General features: G+C 38.1%; 1 protein-coding gene and 1 long non-coding RNA gene across 10 annotated transcripts in view; both read left to right on the top strand.

Annotated features, from left to right (window-relative positions):
• The window catches only part of MECOM (MDS1 and EVI1 complex locus), a 617068-nt gene that overhangs the window by 363683 nt on the left and 241124 nt on the right, over positions 1 to 12261 (top strand). The gene's annotated exons all lie outside the window — the stretch shown is intronic.
• On the top strand, positions 7070 to 11217 carry LOC145538564 (uncharacterized). The gene is made up of 2 exons (XR_014077018.1): positions 7070 to 9642; positions 10698 to 11217. It is a non-coding gene; the product is annotated as an uncharacterized LOC145538564 (long non-coding RNA).

The raw sequence follows: 12261 nt of genomic DNA, 5'->3' as shown, positions 1-12261 counted from the left end.
GGAGTTGTTGAAAGAACAGAAGTTTGTAAATTATACAACATTAAATAGTGAATGCCATCCATGGCTTTTGGCCCAGACTCTGTCAAATAGTTTTCTATTTCCTGGTCAGGCCTTAAAATTACTGTGAATTACAGAGGCATTAGCATTTCTCAATTTAAATGTACTCTTTCTTAATTAGTTCCTAAAACTGTCATTAGGAAACACAAACTCTTGTTGAGTATGTTGAAAAAATAATTATTGAGCAAATAATAAATGGCTTTGGTCAAACATTTAGTTTCGTATTTGGCTTTACCTATATTAGGCAGTTCATGGTATTATGGGACTGTGTCTAGTACTGGCATATGTCTCCACCAGGAATTGCAAATTAATTTCAATTTTGTGGTTATTATCATGGACTGTTCATAGGTGTCTGGAATACTGTGTTGTGAAGGATTCTGAGACTCTATTCAGGCTCATTGAGAATGTGTTAGGATCAGATAATAATGATTGCTATTGATGCTGGAGAGACACATGGTGGTATACAGCTGTGAATTTGTTATTCCTGACATGTACACATCTGGAAAATTTTGTCCAAAGACCCTAAGATGCAAAGATGCAAGGCTCTTAGCTTTTTGGTAACTTTTCTTCCAGCCATCAGTAAGATGGCTGAATTCCTCTTTCCCATCCTCTTTCAGACAGAGGCAGAGCATCTCCAGAAAGGGTTTCTGCCTGTGTAATTTGGTTCCCAACTTGGGAGCACAACTGTATTTTGAAAGGAATAAACAGATATATCCAAATGAAGTGTCTAAAGAGCAGAAAAGGACAGTGTGAGTCTTGGATGAGTGTCTGGGTCCCATCTGCTTCACATTCAGGTCCTTTGGGTCAGGGAGCACAGGGCTGTTCCTGGCAGCTCCTCCTGTCTCCCTTTCTCAGTTTTCCTTTTGACTTGGCCTGAGAAGGATTAGAGATGTGAGGAAGCCTTGTCAGCTGGCTCAGAAGCTACCCTGGTCTGCTATCCTGATGGCAAAAGCAGCATGATGAAGAGGAGGTGAGTCATGGTGGGTAAGAGTGTGGGTGGGTCTGGGTTTGAGGCTCAGTGATCCCACTCACTGTGTGTTTTAGTAAGTTACTCAGGGCCTCAGTGTCCCCTTTTTCAAAATGAGGATAATAGTTGTGAGGAATTGTACACATGAAAACTGTAGAAGGCTCTGGACCATGTTTTTCGCATAGGAGATGCTCAGTAATTATGGCCTGTTGTAACCATTTATAAATATTCATTGGTATTTAGAGGAATAAAGGATTACTATAAGTAATTCCAGATTTTTGTAGCTTCTTTCCAGAATTTCTGAATGTTCTTCAGTGCTTTTAAGCAATTTCTTTAGTATCTCTGCTTTACGATCTTCTTTACCTTTTTCCCCTCCCCCTGTTTCTGCTACTGATGCCTTTTCTTTCTTCCCATTTCCTCTTCCCTATTTCCCTCTCTGCCTCTGTTTCATTCATTTATTTTAATTTTCCTTTCCTTTTTTTCCATCTCCCTCCCCCCAGCTCCATTTTCTTCTTGGATGTCTTTTATTGTTCTTTCTCTGTTCTTTTATTTCATTTTCTCTCACTTTCCTATCAAAAGGTATTTATGAGAATTATTAAGAGAATGAGAAATGAATGTAAAAAATTGAGAAGCAGTAAATTTAACTTATAAAATAGTAATTTTAATTAACTGATTACATTGTATTATATTGGAGCAGAGCATGGGTGGTGGAAGAATAGCCTGTGAACTATGCATGCAATATGAACTTTCTTTACTCTTAATGCATTCTGTCTCTAGAGATACATGATTATGGATGAACTCATGGTTAAGCATTCATTCATTCATCTATAAACAAATGTTAATAATGTGCCAATCGTGCAGAAATTTGTGGAGAAGATACTTATTGTGCAATTTGGTCAATTCACACTTGGCCTGCTTTAGGAGGTGATCAGTAAAATAACAGTGGGGATGAATGACCAAAGAAGAGAAGTGACCTTTGTAATTGACCAGGGGAAGAGGACAGGAAGGGGGAAGCTGGGGATATTCTAGGAAACTATAGCTAATTGTGTATGACAGATCACAAAGAATAAGAAGAAATAAGATAAGGCTGTGTCATAAAGAAACTTACACTCTGAATTAGTTAGGTTAGGATGAGGTGGCAGATAGACCTCAAGAGACTGTGGCTTAGTAAAATGGATGTTTATTTTTCTTGATCAGTGACTGTCCTAGTTGGTTGTTCCGGCTAAGTACTCTTAACCAGTTTGGCCCACCAGTTTTGAATACTCTTTTGCAAAAACCCTTAATTCCCTTACTTCTCATCTGGCCAGTCCCCAACCCTAGTTAAATCCAATTCTCTCTCTACTCTACCTCTATACCATTCTTAAAGAACTATTGTAGAGTCCTTTCAGGCTTCTATAACAAAGTATAGACTGGGTGACTTATAAACAACCAAAATTTATTTCTCATTGTTATGGAGGCTGGAAAGTCAAAGGTTAAAGCACTGACAGGTTTCGTGTCTGATGAAGGCCTGCTTCCTGGTTCATAGTTGTCTATCTTTCTGCTATTCCCTCACATGGAGGAAAGATGGAGGAAGCTCTGGGGCTACTTTCATAAAGGAATTAAATCCATTTATGAAGGCTCCATGCTTATGACCTAACTGATTACTTCTCACAGACCCTGCCTGCAAATACATTGCATTGGCAGTTAGTTTTCTTCAACATATGAGTTTGGGAAAAACTCAAACAAATAGCAAGTATTTCATGTCCTCTTCTGTTCCCCTTAATCCCCATACCTCTTCTCTTTTTCACTATCAGTCAATAACCATATTTATTTCATTGAGAAACTAGAGTAGTAGGAAAATGTTCACATGCCAACATCACTAAATCGAGGAAGTGTCCTACATCTGTCCCTCTCATTCTGCCTTCTCTTCTGTCACCCTGCTGCTGATGTCCTTCAGTCTAAGGTGAACTCCTTCCCTTGTACAGAAGATCCCATCTTCTCTCACCTACCTACAGACACACTCCAGCAACTGCTCTCCTTGTAGCATCAGCAGATTTTCTCTGCAGCTTGATCATTTCCATCAATGTGTAAACACACTGTAAATCTTCCATCTTTAGAAACAAACTTCTGTTGCCTCTACATATCACCCTCATTATTGTGTTATTTCTCTGCTCTTTCGTGGAGCACAACACTGTAATCTATAGTTTCTTCCTCTCTCACTCTTGTCTCATTTACCAAAGAGATTCTTTTAAGGCCATCAGTGACTCCCATATTTGTCAAATCCTCAGGCCTCATTTTAGTCAATTTACTTGAATTTGAATCAGTTAATCATTTCTTTCCTTTTGAAAAACTCTAGTCTCTTGAATTCCTGCAAACGACTCAATCCTTCTTGTCCTCTTACTTCACTGGTTGATCCTAAGTCTCTCTTGCTGGTTCCTTATCCTCTTTCTACCTCCCCTTTTATTGATATGGAGCATTTTTAAAGTCTTTATTGACTTTATTACAATATTGCTTCTGTTTTTTGTTATTACTTTTATTGGTTTTTGTAATTAAATTTATTTTTAATTGAAGGATAATTGCTCTACAATATTGTGTTCGTTTCTGCCAAACATCAACATGAATCAGCCATAGGTATACCTATGTCCCATCCCTCTTGAACCTCCCTCTCACCTCCTTCCCCATCCTACCCTTCCAGATTGTTATAGAGCCCCCGTTTGAGTTCCCCGAGTCACACAGCAAATTCCCATTGGCTATCTGTTTTATTTTTGGTAATGTATATGTTTCTGTGTTACGCTCTCCATACATCCCACCTGTTTTATGTTTTGGTTTTCTTGGCCTTGAGACATGCGGGATCTCAGCTCCTCTACCAGGGATCAAACCTACACTTCCTGCACTGGAAGGCAAAGTCCCAACTACTGAATCATCATCCCTTTCTACCCTTTAAGTATTAGTGCACCCAGAGGCTCAGGGTTGGGAACTCTTCTCATCTTTCTTCATACTCCGTCTGTACCATTCTTACAGCTTCAAATACCATCTTTACACACATGATCCCCAAGTGTATATCTCCTAGACATCTTTCTTTAACTCTAACTTTGGAGATCCAGCTCTCAATGGACATCTCCATGTGGATGTCTAATAAATATCTCGCTATTAATATGTTAAAAGCCAAATGCTTTGTTTTTTACCTCTTTCCCCAAATCTGCTCCTTCTGTACTTTTCTCCATTCTATCAGGTGTTCAGGTTAAAAAAAACCTGGAATCATCTTTGCCTCTTTTCATTCTTTTATACCTACATCTAATTAATCGGTAAATTACATCAGTTCATTTATTCAAAGCATATCTAGAATCCATTTGCTTTTTGCCACTTCTGCCACCCTGCTCCATCACTATTGTTTCTGGCCTGATGAAGGTAATATCTACCTAATTGGTCTTCTTGGTTCCACCTTTGTGGTGTATAACCTGTTCTCTACACTACAGCCAACATGACTGATCAAAAACCTCAGTCAGTTCACTCCTCTGTTCGAAGAGCTTACTAATAGCTTACAAACTTACTAATAGCTTCTCAGTTAACTCAGAGCAAAATGCAAAGTCCCTAGTATATTCACAAAGCCTCAAAGGTCCCACATGGTTTGTCCTAGCTCTTCTCTGACCTCATCTCTTTCCATCTCCTCCTCTAATCAGCCACAGTGGTTACCTTGTTGCTCAGACATTCAAGTACTGCCTACCTCTAGGCCTTAGAGCTTATTTATCTTTTTAAAGTGAACATTTGATCTTAAATTGTGGAATCAACTTTCCTTGAATCACAGGCTTTTTTTTTTTCCTTTCTTTTTGGCCACCTGTAGAACTTGTGAAAAAATCACAAGATTGCCTTTCAGTGAAGTATTTCTTAGAGGATGTCATTCTCCAATATCAGTCTAGGTCCCATTTTCAATTTAGGGAAATATAATTAGTGAAAAACAAAAGTACAAAAAAAAGTAAAATGTAAAAGAAACAATTTTTCCTTTAAGGCTTTTGACTTGATCAAAAAGACCAGGAACCAGATGAAGCCGTTTCCTGTATTATGTAAACTGTGTCTCAAGAAGAAATATGTTTGTTCTGTACAGGAAAGCATGGCATTGTCTCCATGCCATTTGACATTTCTTATGTTATGGAGCAATTGATATGTGTACTTCATGCTAATCATTTGGGGAAGTGTTTTCAATTTTGCTTAGATATAGCATTCAAATTTTAAAAGTTATTCAAAATTACTATATTTTCAAGTTTTATTTTGAGAGAAAGCTTCATTTAAAGAAAATCCAACTGTGGTTAGATATTTTGAACTGTCTGTGGTCTTTGTATAAAATTACTGAGTTTTTCCCTTATTGTATCAAACTGCAAACCTTATTATTCACTTTCCTGGTAAGTATTCTCATTTCATGAGGCAAAATTGGAAATTTACTTTTACTAACTAACATAGCTAGGTAGACTTATTATCCAATGCACAAAGCTCTCTAGTGTGCTAGGCATATGTTGTTTCTGTGATACTGTAAATTCTTTATTTTACAGTCATTGCAGAGAATAACTTTAGAACATGATATGACTGCCATTGCTACAGCATGTGACAAGTATTAGCATGATTGGTAAGAAATGTAATATTTGTTTTCGTATAGTTTTCATGTTTGGATATTACTATATCTCTTCAATCAGATATTTCTCTTTATAATTTAATTTTTATCATTCAAGTAGTAATTTTGTTGTGTCTACCACATGCTGGACCCTGGGATAGAGCCTATGGGTGATATAAAGAAGTGTGGGCTCAGATGCCACTCTCAAGCTGTCTACCAAGCTTTGAGAAAGACTGCAGCAATGTCTGTTAGAAGAAAAGGAAGATTACCTTAAGTTTAGAAAAGGAAACAATTCATCTCGTGTGTGTATGTGTGCGTGTAAATGCATGACAAGTAACTAATGTGAAGGAGATTGTAGATCAGTCAATCATTAACTGGTTATGGTAAAACATTGAAACAAATGCATAAGAACTGAATAATTATTAATATGTTTCCAAACAACAATGACAATAGAAAGAAACCCCAAAACAAGATAAACAATGGTAATCCCTGTTAGGAAATTCTCTAGTAAATCACTAAATGACATCACAATGACTTTCCAGAATTAATGGGACTTTCCCAAATGCCTGTGGTAATTTTAAAGATTAATCTGTTCGATGAGACCATTTTCTGTACAACTATATCAGGTTGAGTTACATGAAATTGCCATTTTCTGAGTATAAAGGACTGAGTATCAGCAATCTTGGGCTTCCCAGGTGGCTCAGTGGTTAAGAATCTGCCTGCCAATGTGGGAGATGCATGTTCGATCCCTGCGTTGGGTAGATCCCCTGGAGAAAGTGAAAAGTGAATGTTGCTCAGTTGTGTCCTATTCTTTGCAACCCTGTGGACTGTAGCCCACCATGCTCCTCTGGCCATGGAATTCTCCAGACAAGAGTACTGGAGTGGGTTGCCATTTCCTTCTCTAGTGGATCTTCCTGACCTAGAGATTGAACCCAGATCTCCTGCATTGCAGGAGGATTCTTTACTGTCTGAGCCGCCAGGAAGAAGGAAATGGCAACACACTCCAGTATTCTTGCCTGGAGAACCCCATGGACAGACTGTAGCCCTGAAGTCCATGGGATCACAAAGAGTCAGACACGGCTTAGAGACTAAACAACAACAAACGTCAGCAATCTCATATGTGCAACCTGTCATAAGTGACTTGACAACCGGGACTGGGTGTTTTCCTTCATACAAAGTGTCAGCTAACACATGGCTCAGCACATTGTGGGTGCTCAGCCAGTGTTTATGGAAAGCATGTTGATGGTGTGTTAATATATGAACAATTACAGAAATTTCTCTAATAGAGACAAAAATGCTTTTAACCTCGTAAAGATAATATGTCCTTGAGAAATGAATTGCAAAATTGCCCAGGTGATTCTTGTGAGAGTTTTGGTTATTTTTAAGAGCTACAAAAAGTTAGAGTGCTGGAGATCTTATTAAGGGCTTCCCAGGTGGCGCTAGTGGTAAAGAATCTGCCTGTCAGTGCAGGAGAGGCAAGAAACAGAGGCTTGATCCCTGGGTCAAGAAGATTCCTTGGAGATCTTGTTAATTTTTCAATAAATGTAAGAAGGGAAGAGAGTTTAGGTCCCTGAATGTCCTTTGTTTAGAATGGCTTCTTGTCCTGACCCTGGTATATAGTGTTCTGGGGTGTTTGGTTTTGCATTAGAGTGATTACAATGGCTACTCCTATAGCTCTTCATAGGATCACATAGGATGTCAGGGCTGCAGACGTCATCAAGCTCACATCCTCACTTTGCAGGTGAGGAAATTGAGGCTCCAGGTGATTGAGTGACTTGGCCTCAGAGGAGATTCAAGTTCTGGATGCTCAGGCTGGTGCTTTATCCTTTACATCATGATGCTCCAACAAAAATTCAAGGTGACTACTGTAAATTGTGACATCAGTGATTAGTTGTGCCTAGGACAAGATTAGAGGCAGATGACCCAGCAAGACCAATTCAGTATTTGTGATAAAAAGCCATTAGAATCTTAATAATAAAGAGAAGATCTATTTCTTGCTCAGTCTATATCCTACAGCTTTCTGTTTGCCTATATGTGTAATTGTCATTGATTTCCAGATGAGTTAATTCTTGGAAGATAGGGTTGGAAAAGAAATGTGAGTATGATGATTCAGTAATTTATGCCTTATTATTAATATCATTTAATATAGTTTGAATGTTTTATCAAATCCTCTGTTATTTTAAGGAAGGTTAAAATATATATGTAAACATATTTTTATATTGAATTACAAGATTAACATTTTTGTAATTTAAACCTGCATATGTCATACAAGTCATTTAGTACTTCATCAAAAGAATGTGCTGCTGCCTTGTTTAACATACTGTTAGGCAGAATTCCTTTTATATTATTATTATTTTTTTAGGTCTTGCATATTTGTGGAGTACAGTTTCAGGGGAATTCCTTTGGTAGTCTTCATTGAGCGTCAGCAAAAAATATTATTCTTGGCTTCTGTCCTGATTAACCCAGACATTTTAATGTGTGTTATGATGGGTTATTTGATGGATAGTCACCTGTACCCTGTGATCAACTAAAACTTGGCCACTTGAGTTAAACCTTAGTGGCTGAATGTCATAATTTCCCATCTTTTGTTTGATTAATACTTCCTTTTGAGATCTGAAAGGGAAATGTCTGGAGTGTCCTTCGATGTGCAGCCATACTCAGGATGAGAAGGAAGACGTGTCTTTTATGGGAGGGAATTCTTGGTCATAACAAGCTCGTTCAGGACAAAGCATTAGATACCTCCCTTTTAAAAAAGGAAATAAGAGATAAACACTTCACTCACACTTAAAAGTGTTTTTTCCTAAAATTTCGTTGACTTAATGTCTTTATTTAGATTAAAAAGGAATAGCATGTGCAAAAGTATAAGAAAATTCTTAAGCAACAAATGACAAAGGACTTTATTTCCAATGCATGAAGTTATATGTAGTTGCTATTGTAAGATGTCATGTGAAAATATGTAGTTCTTATTTGCCCTTTAGTTTTGAAGAGTAGATAGATTATTTGTCACGCCTAGAGCAGCCTAGTGTATAATACCATGACCTTCTTCAAAACAAAGAGCTTTTTTTAAAAAAAGAACCCCACCTCCACACTTTTTTGGAGGGACAGAGTGTTCCTCTTATATCTCAATTTGTATAATATGGTTTACTGCATATTTAAATACAAATGTTCAGGAAATGTCTAGTTAAAATTTCAGTGTTTACAGATAGAAACTATTAATTCATTCACTTTAATATTTGAGTCCCTACAAGTGAGCACCTCTTCTAAGTGACTAGGTCACCAGCTGCAGCAAAATAAGTAGATCCAGCACTTGTTCTCCTGGAGTTTAACATCTGGGGAAAGAGACAGAAGGGAGCGAATAAATGAACTGACATATATTACAACTTCTGGTCAGACTGCTAAATAAGCAGCCGGGGAGATCTACCTCGCCTGGTGATGGCATTTGAGGAAAGACCTGGAAAATATACTAGAAGAGAAGGAGAAGTGGTTTAGCTAAGGTCAATAGGGTGGGCGAATACCTGAAACAGGAAAAAATTTGGTTAATTCATGAAATTAAAGAAAGGTCAGGGGAGTAACACATAGCGAAGGGGGAGGAGCAGGGAAGGAGATGAGAGTGAAGTATAAGGGTCTGATCCAACCGGGCTCAGTAGCCAGGGCAGAACGTTTGCATCTTATTAAAATTGCAATGGAACATAGAAACAGGGAGCAGTGTTAACCTTGCAAGGGAAGGGGACAGGGGGAAGGAACTAGGTAGATGGGAAACAAGGATGGTAGGGGGCTTTATGCTATTTATCTTTTTATACTCTTTATTTATTTAGAAATATTTGAATGTGTACCTATTAATAGTAGTACATTTAAAACATTCTAATGAGAAGGCTTTTACAGTTTTAAGAAAAGATGTATCTTAACATGGTTCTGCTTTTAAAAGACTGTTTTGACATCTTTGTGGAGAATAGATTGAATGGGGCAAGATTAAGAGTGAAAATTATAGCATATTGTAGGGAAGTGAGTGTCTTCCTGGTGGCTCAGTCAGTAAAGAGTCTGCCTGCAATGGGGGAGACCTGGGTTCAATCCCTGGGTCGGGAAGATCCCCTGGAGAAGGAAATGGCAACCCACTCCAGTATTCTTGCCTGGAGAATTCCATGGACAGAGGAGTCTGGTGGGCTATAGTCCATGGGATCTCAAAGTGTTGGACACGACTTTTTGTAGGGAGGTGATGATTCAGTTGGGAAAAAAAACAAGGCTGCATATTGGATGGGAGAAGGGGGAGGTATGATTTATTTGTGAGGGAGAAAAAAATGCCAAGAATTGTGGATAACATATTAAGGGTAAAGAGAGGGGAGTGAAACTAAGGTATTGTTGCCTCAATGGAGTCATGTCCCATGATAGTGAATTTTGAGAGAGAAACCAGTTTGAGGGTAAATCAGGAATTTTGTTTTACCCAATGGTAGCCAGGTATGGCTATGAAATCTTAAAGAGAAGCTGTCAAGTGGGCAGTTGGATATATGAGTCCATGTCTAAAGAAGAAGTCTGAGTTGAAGATACTAGTTTGGGAGTCATCAACTCACATGTGAAATTTAAAACTTCCGTAAGTATGTGGGACCTGCCAGAGGGTGAGGAAGAAAAAGTGATGAAGGACTAAGCCCTCTGTCTTGCCCACATTTGAGGTTGAAAAAGAAGGAAGAATCCCTAAAGAAAGATGGGGATGCATAGCCAGAGCAGCAGGAGGAAAAGCAAGATGGTGAGGTGTCTCAGAAGCTAAGTGCAGAAGGGCAAGAACCCAGGAGACTGGTTTTCATCTGGATGCTGCCACTTGTTTCTATTTTGGACATCATCTAATTTCTTGGAATTTTTTATTTTTTGTCTGTGAGGTTTATCTTGTCTATCACACAGGCTTGAGATGGTTAATACTGAGAACATCCTGAATTAATGTTTTAGATATTCATCTTTATATGTGGTATGTGTGTGTGTGTGCTAAGTCGCTTCAACAATGTCTGACTCTATGCGACCATGTGGACTGTAGCCCACCAGGCTCCTCTGGCCATGGGATTCTCGAGGCAAGAATACTGGAGTGGCTTGCCATGCCTTCTTCAGGGGATCTTCCTGACCCAAGGATTGAACCTGCATCTCCTGTGGCTCCTGAACTGCAGGCAGATTCTTTACTACTGAGCCACTGGGGAAGCCCATATACGGTACATATTAACCTATAAAATATATCTATTATTCTTATTATGTAACATTCTACTATAATTATACGAAAGCACACAGTAGCCTGGATTTCTTTATTACCAGGACAATGCTTCACTTAACACATTTGGTTACTTAATTGTGATTTAAATTTCTTTTATGTCACTAATGCATAAATGTTTTAAGTGATATTGAAGTAATATATTTACTTGAAAGGAATGGAAGGATAGTAACTTAATTAAATATATTGATAAAAGTCTTTAACTAAACTGGAGTCTACTGTTTGAAATTAAAACACATTTTAAATTTATTTTTGTGTACAAGTAATGTGTGTCTAGGTAGAGAGACATCCCCAGCAACTGTAGTTGTTATAGGGTTAAAATGCTGAGTTAAAGTTAGTCATTGGGAGGGAGAAAAAAAAGAAAAACAACCTTTACACACTTTGTTAAAACAAGAACAAAGAGCCCATGGAAAGCACCAGGTGTGACATGGAAAAGATAAGGAACAAACTCTTCTGTGTACATATCACTCTAAGATTATTTAATGACTCGAAAGATGACCTCCACCAAAAGGTGTGGCATGAAAGTGAGCATGAAACAGAATACTAATCATATATTTCAGCAACTCTGATTTCCAGTGGGCTGGGCCTTGGCGCTGACAGTCAACGTGTCCATTGTAAGACAAGTTTATTTCTTGCATAAGTTTACCATTATCCTGGAAGCCCTGCTTACTGGCAAGGCCCCTTCTGCCTGCTGCCCTCCATGTACTTTTCTTTCTGTCTCCTCCCTCACTCGCCTCCCTGGTACAACTCAGTTATCTGGTCTCAGACTTCTGAAGTGCTCTGGGCTTTCCTGTGATTTTTTTTTTTTTTTCCAGCCCCCACAATTAGGTAATCATTTATTAGTCCTTGCCTTGTAATTGAGATGCAAGTTATAATTCCCCTTGGCTCTCGAGATGACTTGCTGCACCCACCTTTTCCACCTCCTTATATCATGAGATTAAAGCATTAAGTGAGCTCAAGTAATGTAATAAAATCTGGAATTAATTAACTGCACTGAAGATGATTATATTATGAATTAAGTACCTCCTTCTTAGAACGCACTATAACTACCACAATAAATAAACGTATAAAAATGCAGTTTTCAGGGAGTTTAATTTTCAAAAGAGCCTTCTCTAATTCTATTAATATTTATTGAGTCCTATCAGTACCTAGTGTATCTAACCTCATTCATTCTGATTAAAAATGTCTTTCCTTTCATAGTAATGTAAATTTACTGGTGACAGAATTAACGATCTTAAGCTCCCCCAACCCTGCCATAGAATCTGATTGTAATAATTATTTATTGAGCATCCATTATGTAGCAGGAACGTCAGCACAGTACCTTACACATGGGAAGGACTTGGTACAAGCTTCAGGAGAAAATTTGGCTGGAAAGAGAGATAACTATCTATAAAAACGAACTCCAAGGTA

The sequence above is a fragment of the Giraffa tippelskirchi genome, chromosome 2 (assembly GCF_054371585.1).
Source record: "Giraffa tippelskirchi isolate mGirTip1 chromosome 2, T2T-mGirTip1v1.2.pri, whole genome shotgun sequence".
NCBI lineage: Eukaryota > Metazoa > Chordata > Mammalia > Artiodactyla > Giraffidae > Giraffa > Giraffa tippelskirchi.
This window is presented reverse-complemented; position numbering and strand designations above follow the sequence as displayed.